Here is a 16582-nt window from a genome sequence, read left to right on the forward strand (position 1 = left end):
GTAGGTTAAGAGTAGCAAATGTAGAAAAAGCACGTGGTCAAAATTAACGAGGATGTGACACATCAACAGGTTGAACGAAATTTGTTGCGTCTCATTTCCGTGAGAGAAGACCCAGATTTTCCGCCTCGACGAGCTCAAAAACCACTAAAATCTGTCATTCTGGCCGAATATTTTTCAGTCCGGGTACTATACTCGAGCTTTAAAACCAACGATTCGTAACATCAGTGTTGCGTTACACATACAGAAGCAAAATATTGTTGGCTCGAGCGAGGTTGGAGTGGAATTTCTTGGATCAGATTTCTCAGATTTCCCTTGTGAGGAAAATGGAATTAAGTTTCACGTTAATTAATGAACATTCCTGGTAAAGAGTGCTAGGTAATTGGAAAATAAACTCGGACGAGTGGAAGACTTACTTGGGGAATAAATTAAATTAAGTCCCGATTAAATAACGGGATAAGAAAATATCAATTTGTCTAAAGCTTGAATGAAGAAATTCTCGGGAAATATCTTTTATTACGCGAAGCAATCAAATATGAGAAAGTTTTGCAGAATAATTTTTTCGCGCTAATTGGTTTAAATAGTATCGAGGTTAGGTTGGGATCAGGTTGAGGTTAGGTTGCGGTTGGCAACTAAGTGATTGCGGATTTTGTCAATACCACTTAATGATAAAATCCGCAATCACTTAGTTGCCAACCTAATTGTACGAACCGGAACCAAGTCCGAGGTATTACGTGTCGGATGGACAAAACGAAAAGGCTATTCTTCCGGTGGAAGGAAAGAAAAGAAGAGAAAAAGACGAGAAGATCGTCGACGCGAATGTTTCGTGACGACAAGCTATTAATTTGCGGTGCACGTTAATCGTGGTTTGTTCCTTGGAATTATCATTACGTTTCGTTACAATGTAGGTAAATCAGGTTCGATAAAACATTTGATTAACACACTGATGGTTGAAAGTAACATCTATGAGGAATTTTATAATTTTATAATATTTAATTTTAACTTGGAATATTCTTTTTTTGTTTTTTTAAAGTTTCTGAATGTTCCAATTTTTCAAACCATTGATTTGATATCTTTTCGTATCTTGGAGTTTTTAATTTTCAAAATTCCGACACTGGGAGTTTGGGGTTGACAAGTTTTCAATTTCACGAGACCCCAAAAGTTTCACAGAAATGGAATTCTCGAATTTTAGATTCTTCAATTTTCGAAGCCCGCGGAAAGAAAAATTTGTTAATTTTGAGATTCAACAATTTTCAAATTCGTATTACGCTTCTAAATCGCGAAATTTCCGCCTGAATATTTCGGCCTTGCGGAATAAACGTCTCAGAATCTCAAACACTCAACGACTGAGAAATTCTCAAATTAGCAAATCGGAAGAATTTTCAGCTTCGAAACCGTCGTACGTTCGCTGCTTGAAACCTGCAGCTTCTTTTCCAAAATCGAAACAAAGTTTCGAGAATTGCCACCAGTTTCGAAATTCCCACTCTTTCAATTTTCCAATTGTGAAAGTTTTTCAATTTCGTAATGTCACGTTTCCGCGTTTTCCATTTCCTTTACGACTCTGCTGCCCTTTGCCAGCCTTCTGCTTCTTTAAAATTTACATAAAATACATAAAGACGAGTTAGGAATCAATTTATCATCCATTTGACAAAATTAATGAAAATACGAATTTTTTGGGCTGGCAAATAAGTCGGTGCGGTCGCTCACGATAGCAACAATGACGGTGCGGCCACTCGAGCTGGTAACTATGTCAGTGCGACCGCTCGAGCTGGCAACTATGTCGGTGCGGCCGATCGAGATGGCAACTATGTCAGTGCGGCCGATCGAGATGGCAACTAAGTCGGTGCGGGTCATATGATCTGGCAACTAAGTGAGCGTGGGTTTTGTCAATACCAACTAATGACAAAATCCGCATTCCTTAGTTGCAAAACCATTAATAAACTTCGAAATAAATGTGCCTTGCCACCATCACGAAGCATCGGTATTTATCAAAATCTAGAAAATCTAGCACTGCAAGTAGCGACGAATATTAATCGAAACTTACGTAGAAACTTGCGGCCGCTTATGAAAACGGAAAAACAAAGGAATACATTAAGTTTCCTCGTGGCTTGTTTGAAATTCAACCGTCAGCGGGCAATAACGAAGCGCGGAATATTAAAACTCTGGCGTAACAAACTCGGACATCAATCTCGCCGTAACACCATTCCTCTTATTTTCCGAAAAATAAAAGGGAAAAAAAAGAGAAGAAAAATAAGAGAATGGTATCCCTTCAGGAAATGGCTGAAAAATCGTTCTCGCTGATCTATTCGGTCACGAAGCAAGAGATAAGCTTTATCTTTGATCATTCCTTAAATCATGCGGAAATAAAAGTGGAAAATTCAAGCGATTAAAAAATAAAATAAAAGAGAGGGAAGAGAAGGAAGATAGAAAAAGGAGAGAGCCGCGATTTTTCTGTGTGCTGTGTTGCGTGCATCGATTGCGTCTATTCATTCAGATTCACAAATCTCGCGAACATGGAATCGACATTTGGTCAGGGGAAAAATTTGATCTCTAGTCCACCGTGGGAGAGGAACAAAACGTTGGCCAACCTGTCGTTTCAAATTTACGACCCACGATATTTTACAGTCGTTCTGAAAATAGTTACAACACAGATCTGGCCACCTGGAGGCCGGTTTGTGGCTCGTGATATTTATAGCGATCGTTAAGACCCACGGTTCATATCGATGATCTTTTACATCACTTTGTAAAATTTGCACACGTGTCGACTATAAATTGCAAGAGACTGGGAAAATTAGATCGAACCAGTTACTTCTTCCTTCGTATACAGAGATACTTTATTTGAGATGAAACTATTGGGTTGGCAACTAAGTGATTGCGGATTTTATCATTAGGTGGCATCGACAAAATCCGCAATCACTCAGTTGCCAACTCAATATGTGAAAATTGTAATTGAAGAATCTCTGTGTTAGGAATAGCATCATTTATCTGAGCCATCTATCGATCGTAGGACCTGTAGAACTTTCGTACAGTTGTTGAACTTTGTAGGTCCAGAGCCTCTCAAGATTCATTAGTTTATGACAAATGCCAAGTGTAAAGATTGACCTAATTGGTCTTTTATTCTCTCCGCTTGTTATATCCAGAGTGGTTTCTAAAACGTTCAAGATTTAATTGCCACATTTTGGGTACTTGGTCTTGAACCTTAGATCCCAAATTTTAGGTCCTAAACCCTAGATCGTAATTCTGATCTCAAGGATCAGATCGCAATCCCGAAACAGCCCACTTTCTCTCATTGTCTCTAACAGCTCATAAAATCAGCTAATAAAAAAATCACTAATTAGCTCATAAAATTATCTAATATTACAAGGACACTTGGTCTTTATAATAACTACAGTGATGGACAAAGAAAAATTAAAAATCGATGCTGCACGAGTGCCTGAACTACATTGGACCAGCTATATTGGTAGCCTGTTCTCAAGTAAATGTTACATTCGTTTATTACTCTTTTCAAGTATAATTCGATTTTGTAAAATTACGATACCTCTTCGTACCATCTATCTCTTAAACTTTTCTTTCTCCGCCATTATGTATCGCTAGTCAATAGCCTATCCATTATCCAGCATCACGCATAAGCTTACGCCAAACTTACTGCCAATTCTTTATCTCGTAGATTACATACTTCCATCGAGTGAAACATTAAGCACAACCGTCAATCACTCGAACATGATCGAAAACTAGTTGGAAACTCGCTTCAACAACTCGCACCGGTGCCTACGAAAGTCTCATCAGTTTCGATCGGCGTTCACAGGTCGACTCCCATGAGAAGTCGGCCAAATAACTTCGCTCGTTCTTCCAGCAAGTCTCTCCACCTCATAGATACCTACGATTCCGCGAAACTATAGTACAATCGATTGACAATGGATACACTCATCATTTTTGTCATAAAATAGTCACTCCACATCGGAGCCAAATTCCAAGTGCAGCAAAGATTATTTAAAGGTAGAACACATCTTGATGGGGTTAGGTTAAGTTTCGTATCATACTAATATTCGAATGAGCGATTGTCCAAAACCTAGGCTCAAGGATGAAGGCTGAGTATGCATGATTTTGAACGTAATGCCAAAAGCTGAAGGAATTCACGAAAGTTCTACGGCTTTGAATTTAGGTCATATAGGTTAGGTTTCTACGAACAACAAGTGGTTTAGGATAGATTCCATACTCTCGATAACATACACTGTAAAGTCTCACAAATCCTATGGTGTTTGAAATCTCGGATTAATGCAACACGTATCAATTTACACAGCTCAACATCTCACGACACCTGATACCCACTATCTGGATTAACACTACTAATCCTAACCTTAAAATCGCTAATTCTGCTGTCGAAACAAAGGCACTACGCGCAGTAAGTGATACTTTTCTGACAAAAATGATAAGATAAGTAATATAGTGACAATCCTTTTCTATTACAGAAAGAATTGTCTGTTCCACTTTAAACTGCCGTTTAAAGAGTGTAGCGATTCAAAAATTGATTTAACCTATATGCGATAGTAAGATCCTTTTGTACGAACCTAACCCAAACCTTTAGAATCGAAAAACCTGTATCTAGATTGCAATAATTGGTTGCTACATTATCTTTCGAACTTAAGAAAGGGAGAAATTATGTTAAAATAAGGAATTATTATAAACAATTCTAGAAAGAGAAATGATCAATAACCTTAAAAGAAAAAAAATTACAAGTAATTCTAAAAAGTGAGGTTATTAATAATCCTAAATGATAAGAAGTAATTCCAAAAAAAATTATCAATGGCCCTAAAAGATAAACAGTTACAGAGGACTCTTCTCTTCTCTTCTCTTCGAGACATAAAATAAACACGCGTCGTCGTTTCGAGAGCCGTAGCGGAAGACAGCTGAAATGGATCGAACACGATCCCGAATCGTCCTCGACGGGGACGTATTCACGCGTGGCTGCAACCTGCACGAATGCATGCGCAATATCTGCCGTCTGGTGCACATAGAATCGCGAACAATATCGTCTGCTGCATGGAAATGAGGAGAAATCCGATTAGATCCGGCTGTTGCGTCTTATGAACACCAATCTCTGGATTATTCGTCCTCATATTGCGTTTCCGGGCCCAAGCTACCAACTATCCTAACCTCTACTCAACGAATTTAGGACGGTTGACAAGAGTGGAGGAAAGTTTCGAGCGCGGAGCAAAGTGGCTTACCGATTCGTCGAGTGCACTGCTTGATAATATCCTTGTTTTCGATCGTATCAAGAAAATGGAATTGGTGGAGTCGTGTAAATGATATCTCGTAACTACGCTTTGCACCCTTAAGCTGCCCTTTTATTGTTTCTTTATTTGATTTTGTTTGTTCATTGTGACAACTGGTTAAGAAAGTCACGGATAGGTTAAGAAAAAGGTTAGGAGGATAGAAAAGAGGTTAAGGAAAAGATTAAGAAAAGGAAAGAATCTTTCCTGGTGACTCGCATTGAAATTGTCTTTTGTTTTTTGGAATTGTTGTTTTAGAGAGGTTAGGATTGAAATCGAAGTAAGTTTCAATTAGTTCAATTAGACTAGGTATAAAAGTTCATTTTTGAGGTTAGGTACCACTACTGTAAAACTAATAGCGTCGATACTGTTAGGATAATATACAGGGTGATTAAAACATTTCGATCCACTTTTGAGAAAGATAGTTATTAGAAATGAATCGACGCTTTATAATCATCTTCTATATGAAACGACAATTTGTTCACATGTTAAAATTATCAAGTTTAAGTTTTAGTCTGCCACAGTGAAACCTTTTGACTTTCACAGGTTTATTCTGGAGGAAACATGGCAAGTTCAATACGGTACGCCTCACAAATCCATGGATAATCCGGAAGTGGCAAGGTCATGGAACTCTACACCACCGGAAAGCGTTACCGAAGACTATCCAAGACGGAATCGTACGGCTTATAATATCCAGACCGATTTCCAGATTCACGTGTTACCTTCGAGCCACGTAATCCTGGTATTAAGTCTGGTTTCCAACAATTAAGCTACGTGTCCGCCTGTTGTGCAGTTCGATGGATTAAGGAGCTCGATAATTAAGTGTTTTCCTGGCAAAATTTACGCTCCATTTATCTCATTGGTCGGGAAATACGACTCACCTAACGGAACCATTAATTTTCCTCTCTTTTCCATTCTGGAAAAAGTGCGGCAAATTTAAAACGATATACGTCGACAGTTGTTTAACATAATTAATAATTAAAAAATAAAAATGTTACAAATCTTGTTAAATTCAAAAGTCCAAGTGAATACTCATCGCACACCCATATTAATATTCGAATTAACGATATTCGATTGACGATCGATATTTTTAATTGAACGATTCACCCACTTCTCACCAAGATTTCCAAGTATTTGTAAATTATTAACATCACCCGTATATCAAATCCACGACAATGTTTTGCAATTAATTTCTTTCAATCATAAAAATTAATCAAATTAAAAATCATAACGAATTTGATGTCTAACAGTGATTTAGTAGAATCAGTGGAACTAGTGGAATAAGACAGATATGTAACGTGGTCAGACACGTTAAAGATCGGATGTAGAAATTCTCGTGGAAGTTGAACATTAATATCGCGGGGAATTCTCTTACGAAAGGAATGCTATTTATTTAAATTTAGGATTATTTTAAACGCAACAAATGTTGAAAGTTTATCAACTAAAATGCGAAATGTAATAATTCATATAAATACATTTGTTGATGATGGATTTGTGGAGATTTAAAGACAAATCGGATAATTAGTTGGCACTTTATAATAAATTAATTTTATGATTTTAATATTTTAGTCGTTTCTGAATGTGCTTGGTGAATGGACTGTTCAGTGGAGTAGGGAGATTAATATGAAGGAGATGTTTCTTTTGTCGAGTAAAATCGACGAGGCGACGCGAGTTCACCGAGATTCCGGAAATTCTGCAAATTGTTTCCACCCTCGTGAATTTCGTGTATGCCGAGCCAACTAAGAATATGGTTGACCAGAAATTCGGAATTGTCCTGACATGGTAATCATCGATTATAATTTATGCGAATATCCGGACTGAAATTATCGCAATGTTCGATATGTTCCAAAGCAAATTGCTTTACGTTTCATTTATTTTCTCTTTTCTAACGTGCTGATTCACGAAAAGTTATGAGAAATTGTAGCGAAGCTTCTTCTTCCGGTAACAATTTTACTGAAATTTTAAGTGAAATTCTCGTCTCATATTGGACTTTTTTCGAGTATGTGAAGGGAGTTTGAATGAGCTTCGGGGATTTAAGAGCGTTGACGGAGCATCAAAGTGGCAGGATCTCATCGGAGATCTATGCAAGACGACGAGGAAAGTAACGGAGTCGAACAGTCATGTCACGGACCAATAGCTTACAGCCGATGCTAATTTTGCGCTTGAACTGCAAGCTACGTGCATCGAAGTTAGATGAAACGATCGCTTATGATCGTGTTCTTAGATTTGCGCTGGAATATTTCATCGATCGACTCCTCGAAAGCTGTTCTCACAGAGTGCAACTGTAATATCTTAATCTAAATTTAAGCCAATTTTGATCGAAGACTAATTTCAAACCAAATTTGTCATCAAACGCGATTAGCTATAATATGTTGTCACAGAAAAAATAAATAGACAGATACAAAACGACTAAAAGGTAGTTCAACATTTCTATCTGAAATGGAAAAATGGAAATATAAATCAATATATATATATATATATATATATATATATATATAATCAGGCGTAAAATATTTCCAATATGATGACGACAAATAAACGTAGTATTATGTTAAACATATTGTTTAGATTGTTAAGCAGTATTCGAGATTTGAGTTTAATTTAAGAATTTAACATGTTTCGGAATACTTCAACATACTTTAACATAGTCAATATAATCCAATGTACTTCAGTTTATTCAAACACAGTCCAACATATTTCAACACACTCGAATACATCTCAAAGATTGTTTCATTATACTTATATTTGAGCATAGTAACCCAATCACAGAACACATCAGCCGCTTAATTTACCTTAACAAATATAGATTAATATCGCAATACCACCAGTAAACAAATTTATTCCAACATAACAGCCGGTAATTAAACGCGTTCAAACATAGTCCAACATATGCCCAGGCAGTCTAACACGTCTCAATGTATTCCAACTTATTACAATACAGTTCAACTCACTGCGACAATCTACAAGAGTCAACAACGCTATAACCGATCTGACTTTGCTTCAACATAATACAACTTACTGCGATCTACTAAAATCTAGTCTCGTATGACACATCTTAATTTTCTTCCAATATGTGTGAACCTATCTGACCTCGTTCTAACATAATGCAAGCCAGCCGAATCTATGAAAATGTAACACACGTCAACATAGACCACGCAATATGGCAGCCGAGCCGAACACTAAACACTGTCAACCAGAATCCGGAAATTGCAAACACAGAGGAACCGCTCGAAACCAATTAGGCTTGTCGACCGCAACAAGCTAAAATACAAAGCAGCAGCGATTAGAATATTCATGGTGGCTCCTTAACAAGGCGATTCCCTGGGGGACAGGCGACGGGTGAAAACGCCGCCATACAACCGATCACGTTAAACAATTCAATTGGTCCCGGGGCTGGTCTTTATTATCGAGCAGATATCGGGCAGACAAAGCAAATGCTGACCGACGCGACACTCGGTCCACCTGGCTGGCCAATAAACATTTCACGCTACATCGTATCTGTACGATCGGTCCCAGAAGGATTTCCGCTTCGCCACCGCTTTATCCACTTCGCCGCAACCCCTCCGTACTGAATACTTCACAGTTCAGAGGAATTCGTACTGTGGTCACGTGGACCGCTTGTTATCCGAGAATTCGAGCGAACGGCTGTAAATCGTCGAGATCTCACGTATCGGTTTCGTTGGTTACGTAAGGATTTCCCGGTGTGAATTTTCGTGGTGAATGGGGTGTTGTCGATTTAGGGGTGTATCGGCCACGAAATTTTCGATAGAGGGTTGCAAAGGACGTTGAAGGGGCGATGCGGCAGCAAGCAATCGGGTTTGCTTTTATCGACCACTCGCGTCAGCTTTTACTGATCTGGAAGGTTTGACGATGTATCGTGTGCCTTGAAAGCGTGACAGTTTTGATTTGTCGAAAAAGCCTTGAACGAGAGAGACAGGAAGAGGAATGTCGGTTTTGATTTTATCCATCAAAACGGTCGCTTTGACTAAGGTAGAATGTTTGACGCTGTATCGTGTAGTTTGAGCGTGTGTCGTGTAGTTTGAGCGTGTATCGTGTAGTTTGAACGTGTTTCTTGTAGTTTGAGCGTGTGTCAGTCTTGGTGTGTACTTCAAGAGGATTGTTTAGGGCGAGACTTGATGTCTTCGACAGAAGTTATAATCACTGGTGTTAGATTTAATCGAATCGGAATGTTTGACGTTGTATCGGATGGTTTGAGGTGGTCTCATACCAGTGAAATTAATTTATCGAAAATATCGCGCCCCTCTAAATCGTATAATCCAAATCATAGAATCATTTATCTTCACTACATGGTACATTTCCCTTCAAAAAGAAGAAAAGAAAATATTCCTGAATAAATTGTGTCTCGATAACCGAGATCGAACTATTTCCAAACTATTCTCCAAACTATTCTCCAAACTATTCTCCAAACTATTACAAACTACTTCCAAACCCCAGAGGTATAGAATATCAAGTACCAAGTGTTTTCTAAGATAATAATCGCGGAATAATTCAGTGTGCTTTAAGAAACGGACAAAGTACATGAGTACTTCACAGGAGGAAATTTCGCGGGAAAAACGCGGTTGGAATTATTTCATGCCCCATTTCCCGTTGCCATAATTCGGGGATCGCAGTTGTAGAAGGATCGGTGAACCATGCGCGCCATTTCCTTCCTTCTTGGCCGGTTCCCACGGCTCCCATAAACACAAATCGTCCACTACTAAACGCCTGGATAAAATCGCGGGGAAGAAATGTCCCTGGATATAAGTGTCGGTCGTGTCTGACTGGTCACGGTCTTTTCTACTTGCAACGTCGCCTTTGAACAACCTCGCCTACCTCCACCTAGTAAACCTTCCCTTCTTCTTCTTCTTCTTTTTGTTTTTCGCCTTTTGTTTTTTCTCCCTGTATTCTTCTAGCTTTTCACGCGGATTTGGCTAATTAAAAGAGATAATTGAACGAAGAACGGCTAATTAGGAAGCAAACAGGAGAGTGCAGTTTGTCTGGAAGTTGCCTAGTAAGCTTTCCCGTGGTTTCTCAAGTGTTTGTTTATCCTCGAGTTTAATGCAAATTTGCATTACAATCGCCAGAGCAAAATTCTCATTCTACCCACTATCATCCTCCATCACATTGGGAAACTAAGAAATTTGGCAGTTTGCTGAATGATCAGAAAGTGAATACGTGGTCTAAATTATCGCCAGACATCCATAAACTTAGCAGATTCGTTAACGACCCGATTCTACTTCCTTTCGTCCCGTTTCATCTCCGTACGCGCGCGAAAAGCCATCAGGCAGGTGCATTTCAATAGGGATGCAGGTACTAAAGGTTCATAACGCTGATAATTTAATCGGCGTTTCGCGTGAAAATGCTGCCAAACGAAGTTCCACTAAATTAACCACGAGAGTGCTTCAAGTACCGAATAAACCGATCGCTTATCTGCAAACTACCACAGAGCCACCGACTGTGTTTCCGTATGTGAACGCACAAATAATCGAACGACAGGCTAAAATGGCGAACACATACGATTAACGGTGATTAATGTTAGGATAATAAGCAATTCTCAAACACTTCGTGTCAGGTAATCGAATTTATTTCATCTAGAATTAAAGTTACTGTCCAGATAGATGAATAGGCATTGCGGTTGTCCGTAGTTGTATAAACAATAATTACGTTGCCCTGTCACCGATAAGTAACGATTAATGAGTGGGTAAATAATGAATCGGGAAATTGAAACAGGATTTCAGCCAGTGTGTCATCCTTTCGTTACATTTCCAATTAGCGACAGTAATTAACGGCCGCTCTTTACACGAACCACCAAATCATTAAATTTTAGGTGTAAATTGCCTTTTTAACTGTTGCCAAACAGACAGTGAATTATTGCCTGGAAGGTCGAATCTTTTATCTCATAGCGAAAAGATTAAACGAAAACAAATTTTCATCTCTCTACGACAACGAAATTCATTGAGAAAGTTACATATTGCAGTAGATGCAACTTAGGAAGAATTCAGCACGAAATATACGCGCGTGATAAAATTCATCCAACATTAATATAAATATAAATATCCACCTTTTAATTTTTAGATACCAATTAACCCTTCAAATATCCAATTTGATAAATTTTCAGTCATATTTGCTTTGTGACGTCTGTTCGGGCTTATCGTCTATCACGAAATTTCTTTCAATTTGACATAACCTCCAATGAAAACCGCGCGAGATTTAAATTCAAATCGGACTGGAAGAATGTCGTAACGGCGCTTCTAGTCACTTTTCTCTTCTCTATATCGATATCGATGAATCTCACACGCTATTTGTTCGATAATCTCTATTCAAAATCACTATCCACCACAAAGTTTTTTTCCCAATTTAACCGCCATTAAAGCCGCCATATTAGATGCTGCACGAGCATTTATTTGCTGTCGTTGGCTTTCGAAAAATCCGAGAAAATTCTCGGGACACTCGTTGAAGTCTTTACCATATCGTACAATCAATTCCAACGTTTAAAAGGTTCATCAGGAAAAATAAAAATTCACGAGCTCTCGATTAGCTTGGTTACACACAGTTCGATTCAAATTATGTTGGAACAAGGCAACCGTAATGGCACTTGAGCTCACTTTTCTTAACGAATACTGAAACTGCAATCGAGTCACGTTCCAGCAAGACAAATCACCAATACAGAACTATTTCACCGTCCGTAAATCGAGGCTCTCGAGTAAACGAACCATCCCCGTGAAACTTACGTGTCCGGTGGTTCCAGGCGTTCGCCGTTAGATGGCTTTCAATTACGCCGCGCAAGAAAAACAAATCGCTCTGTTTGCTTCGACACGTTCGGCACACGTCGATCGATCGAGGCCGGTTTCCGGTAATTTGTTGCTGCGACCAGCCGGACAAATTAATGGACACGGTTCGCGAACAAGTATACGATCGAGTCGAACGGAATCGTTTTAACGCGACTTTCAAACCGAAACCCGGGGGAATTTCGCGTGGACAAGTTGGCAACGCGCCGACAAGACCGACCGAGCGGTCCTCTAACGACCGGGAATTCATTTAATTCGACCTCGACGTGCTCGTAAAAGCTGGGGATTTTTTCTTTTTTCTGGTAGTCGAATAGGGGAAAAAGTATGACTTTTGGACGATTTACTTGGACGATTGGTAGTAGGTTCTAACGTGAGTTAGTTATATACAGGATGTTTCAGATTTTGTAGTTCGATCGTATCAGCGTTTTTATTATAATTTCATAAATGACAAAAAGACGGAGGACAGAAGACGCGAATTTTATTTTATTTGATTCTATTTTATTTTTCATTTTATATTGCTTTCACATGTTTTCCAAAACCGTGTGAGAACTTGGGTAAAGCATAAAATTTATCTCACAGTTGAGATACTGTGTTTTAAGGTGAAGTCTATTTGTTACGGTATAATGTTGGAGTTTTATATTACGAGCTCAGCTCAGCTTTCGTAGGTGAAGGATTGCAGCATATACAGGGTGTCTCGTATTGTTTCAAGGTACTGTGAGGCCAGTTTGTTAAGTTATAACGTTATGGTTTGTCGTACACGTACACTATAGTTTACCTCATCGGTATAGTATACTTCAGCTCGTAGTTAAAGAGCATATACAGGATGTTTCATTTGTTGAAAACGATATCTCGACAATTTGCCGTTTCTTTTCGTATTTTTTACGAAATCTTTTGGACGTATTTCCAACAGTTATAATTTTCTATTAGTCCATTTTATCTCGTAATCTATCCTAAAGAAATTTAAATACAGACTTAATAACAAATATTTTAAACTCGATATTTTTTTAACTTTCTAAATTTAACATTTTATATATCTGACAAAGTATCATTATTCTTCCTTTGAAACAAAAACACGAAATCTCAAAAATAATAAATTGTGTATGAGTGAATATAAAACGACGAACGTGTTCGTCACCATAAAATCGAATGATCAATAGCAAATAGAGACCAAGTTAGTAGTCTCAGAGAATTGGAGAAATTAGAGAAATTTTATTTTGACGTTTCGATCAAAGTGCTGTAACCCAAACATCGAGTGACTTTTAGAATTGTCAACGCGATCTGATGTTAATAAACCGACATATATTGTTTTCTATTCCATTCAAGCCGCGACCGCTGACGTTGTTCAAAGACAATAGAAAGAAACGCGATGAAAAATTCATACGTTCTGCTACGCGCGCAAGAGCGTGATCCCTTTAACCCTCTACGTTTCTGTATTCGTAGTTTCGTATGTAAATCCAGCTCCACAATTCCGACAGCTCATCCGTTCGCCCGTTTCAACCTGCAACGATGCGGTTGAAATTATTATAACACTCTCTCGATGGGATACCATCCGTCTGTCAGTCCTTTGATTAACTCGGTGTTTCGGTTAATCCGCCGGAAAACTATCCATCGGTCCCTGTTTATCGTTAACAATTTATTAATTAATTATGCGTTCATTTATATTGCAGAGTTATGTCGGACTGGTTGTTCAAGTATTTAGATTTTAGGATTTAAGAGGACCGTGAACGAAATTTGAAATGAAACTTTTATGTCTTTTTGGAAAAATGTCTAATGTCGAGTAGTGCATCACGTTGGTCGAGGATTTAGAATTTTACTCTGAATTTTTTTACAGTCTGGAAGATTATAGTTTGTTATTTTTATGCGATAACAATAATTAGGTAAAATTTGATGGAGACAGAGTTAAATTATTTCTGATAGCCATTAGCGAAGAATATTCAAGGTCATCAATGATTTTGAAACATTTATAGGATTCTATAACGTACTGTTTAATTAAAAAAAAAAAGAAAAAATAAAAGTAGAAGTACATTGAATTATATATACGAAACATAATTTTTCATTAAAAGACATAAAAATGGTGCTAAAATTTCTGGGAAAATTTATACGTCACGCGAAATCGATTAATTTAACCGTGCTTCAAAATTCTCTCCGATCTTCAATCATTTCGAATCTTTTCTCTTCGTTAAGAGAATCGCTTCCTTTTATGTACAACCTCTTATTTCAAAACCGGGCTGGTTTCAACCGGATACTCAGCGCTATCTTCGTTATAGGTTATAAAAACTTCGATGAAATTCTATTTTTTCGATTTATATTTCGATACACGACGCATTAAAATTTGTCTGGACACGAAACACGTTTGTGTAGGCGTTATTCATTGAATAAAGAGAGGGAAATATCCGTGGGCCTGAATGACAGATTGATTAACGAGCAATCGTCCGATTCAGAAGAACGTCTATTGCTGATCGTGCGTCCACTAAAACGTTTTTCGTAGCCCGGCTGTGACGCATCATCATTTATTTCACCGAACGAGATCGAATGTGATCCTGATGCACCTCTTTCAAATGTGTTAAAACTACTCTTCAATTAATTCTTACAGGTATCAGGCTTTGCTCTTCACGGATCTTTCGCATTTAACGCGACATTCAGTAATCACTCATCATCATTCACTACCATCCACTGTCATCTATTATTATCAATCACTATCATTCGCTACCAACTACTAAAATTTGTACATCTTTCTTACGGCAAAATAAGTATAAATTGATGTATGCGACAAGTTTATCTTCTTCTCTGTTATGATATATACAATAACCATTTTCTCTTCATTATATTGTGCAAAATACCCCCGCTTTCTCGCAGGCCAGCATTCCCTTACTGATAAATCCCCTAGCAAGTCCCTAGCAGGTCTCTAGCAGGTTCTTAGTAGATCCCTAGCAGGTTCTTAGTAGGTCCCTAGCAGGTTCTTAGTAGGTCCCTAGCAGGTTCTTAGTAGGTCCCTAGCAGGTTCTTAGTAGGTCCCTAGCAGGTTCTTAGTAGGTCCCTAGCAGGTTCTTAGTAGGTCCCTAGCAGGTTCTTAGTAGGTCCCTAGCAGGTTCTTAGTAGGTCCCTAGCAGGTTCTTAGTAGGTCCCTAGCAGGTTCTTAGTAGGTCCCTAGCAGGTTCTTAGTAGGTCCCTAGCAGGTTCTTAGTAGGTCCCTAGCAGGTTCTTAGTAGGTCCCTAGCAGGTTCTTAGTAGGTCCCTAGCAGGTTCTTAGTAGGTCCCTAGCAGGTTCTTAGTAGGTCCCTAGCAGGTTCTTAGTAGGTCCCTAGCAGGTTCTTAGTAGGTCCCTAGCAGGTTCTTAGTAGGTCCCTAGCAGGTTCTTAGTAGGTCCCTAGCAGGTTCTTAGTAGGTCCCTAGCAGGTTCTTAGTAGGTCCCTAGCAGGTTCTTAGTAGGTCCCTAGCAGGTTCTTAGTAGGTCCCTAGCAGGTCCCCGGCAAGCGCCTAGCAAGTTTCCAACAGCTTCCCTAGTAAGTCCCCAGCAGGCCGCTAGTATTTAGCAGACCGTTACTAGACCCTATGAGTTGCCTAGCAAGTCTCTAACAAATCCTATGAATCTCCCAGCAGGCCCGTAACAGATCCTATGAGTCTCCTAGGAGGAGCCTAGCAGATCCTATGAATCCCCTATGAGATCCTAGCTGGTTATGACAGAAACACTACAGCTTTAGTTCAACAGTATACGTAGTATCAAGATGTCACACATCGCCATTATGACCATTCATCTATTCGCTCCAGTGAAAGTGAACACTTTCTAGGAACTTTAACACTTTATAAATGTGAACAAATCTCGACAATAGTATACATTAGTCGTGGATGCACCGTTTCTAACCGTGAAGAAAGGACCATCGCTGAAGTGCCTTTTAATGCAGGGAGTCAACTAAAGGGGATGTACGTCTATCCGGCACATTAAGTATAGATTTTCGTACGACGCTCTCGGTAAAATGTCGCGGTTCATTGATTTACGAGATGGAGTGTTCTATTTGATTGGAAGGAAGATATAGGCCGAGGTTTGGCTAAGCTTTATTAGGTTTGGGAACGTCTGGTTCGACAATTTGGAAGTTTGGGAATTTGAAGATCAGCAGATTCAACGATATGAAAATCTGAAGATAGGAAAATTGAGCGGTATGGAAACTTGCAATTTTCTAAATTTAAAAAATTATTTATTACTTTAAAAATTTAGAATTAAAAATTCGGAAGATCTTGAAGACTCGGAAAAGAAGATCCGAGGAATCGAGAACCGGTAGACTGCAAACCTTAAAAATTTATTAAAAGATTCCAAATTTAAGGATGAAAGTAACCTTCACGATTATGAACCTGAATTTCGCGATCTTAACTATCTTTCCAATTCTTTGAAGTATATCATTCCAACACATCCCTCGATGAATGTCTCATGGTTCAATAAGAAATTCCCACGAACGAAGATTAATTTCCCTTTACAAACTCTTGGCGAATAGTGGTATTGCTCGGTTAGCTAGAATGAACACAATCGTCTAG

This window comes from Bombus impatiens, unplaced genomic scaffold (assembly GCF_000188095.3).
Source record: "Bombus impatiens unplaced genomic scaffold, BIMP_2.2 scf_0637, whole genome shotgun sequence".
In the NCBI taxonomy this organism is placed as follows: domain Eukaryota; kingdom Metazoa; phylum Arthropoda; class Insecta; order Hymenoptera; family Apidae; genus Bombus; species Bombus impatiens.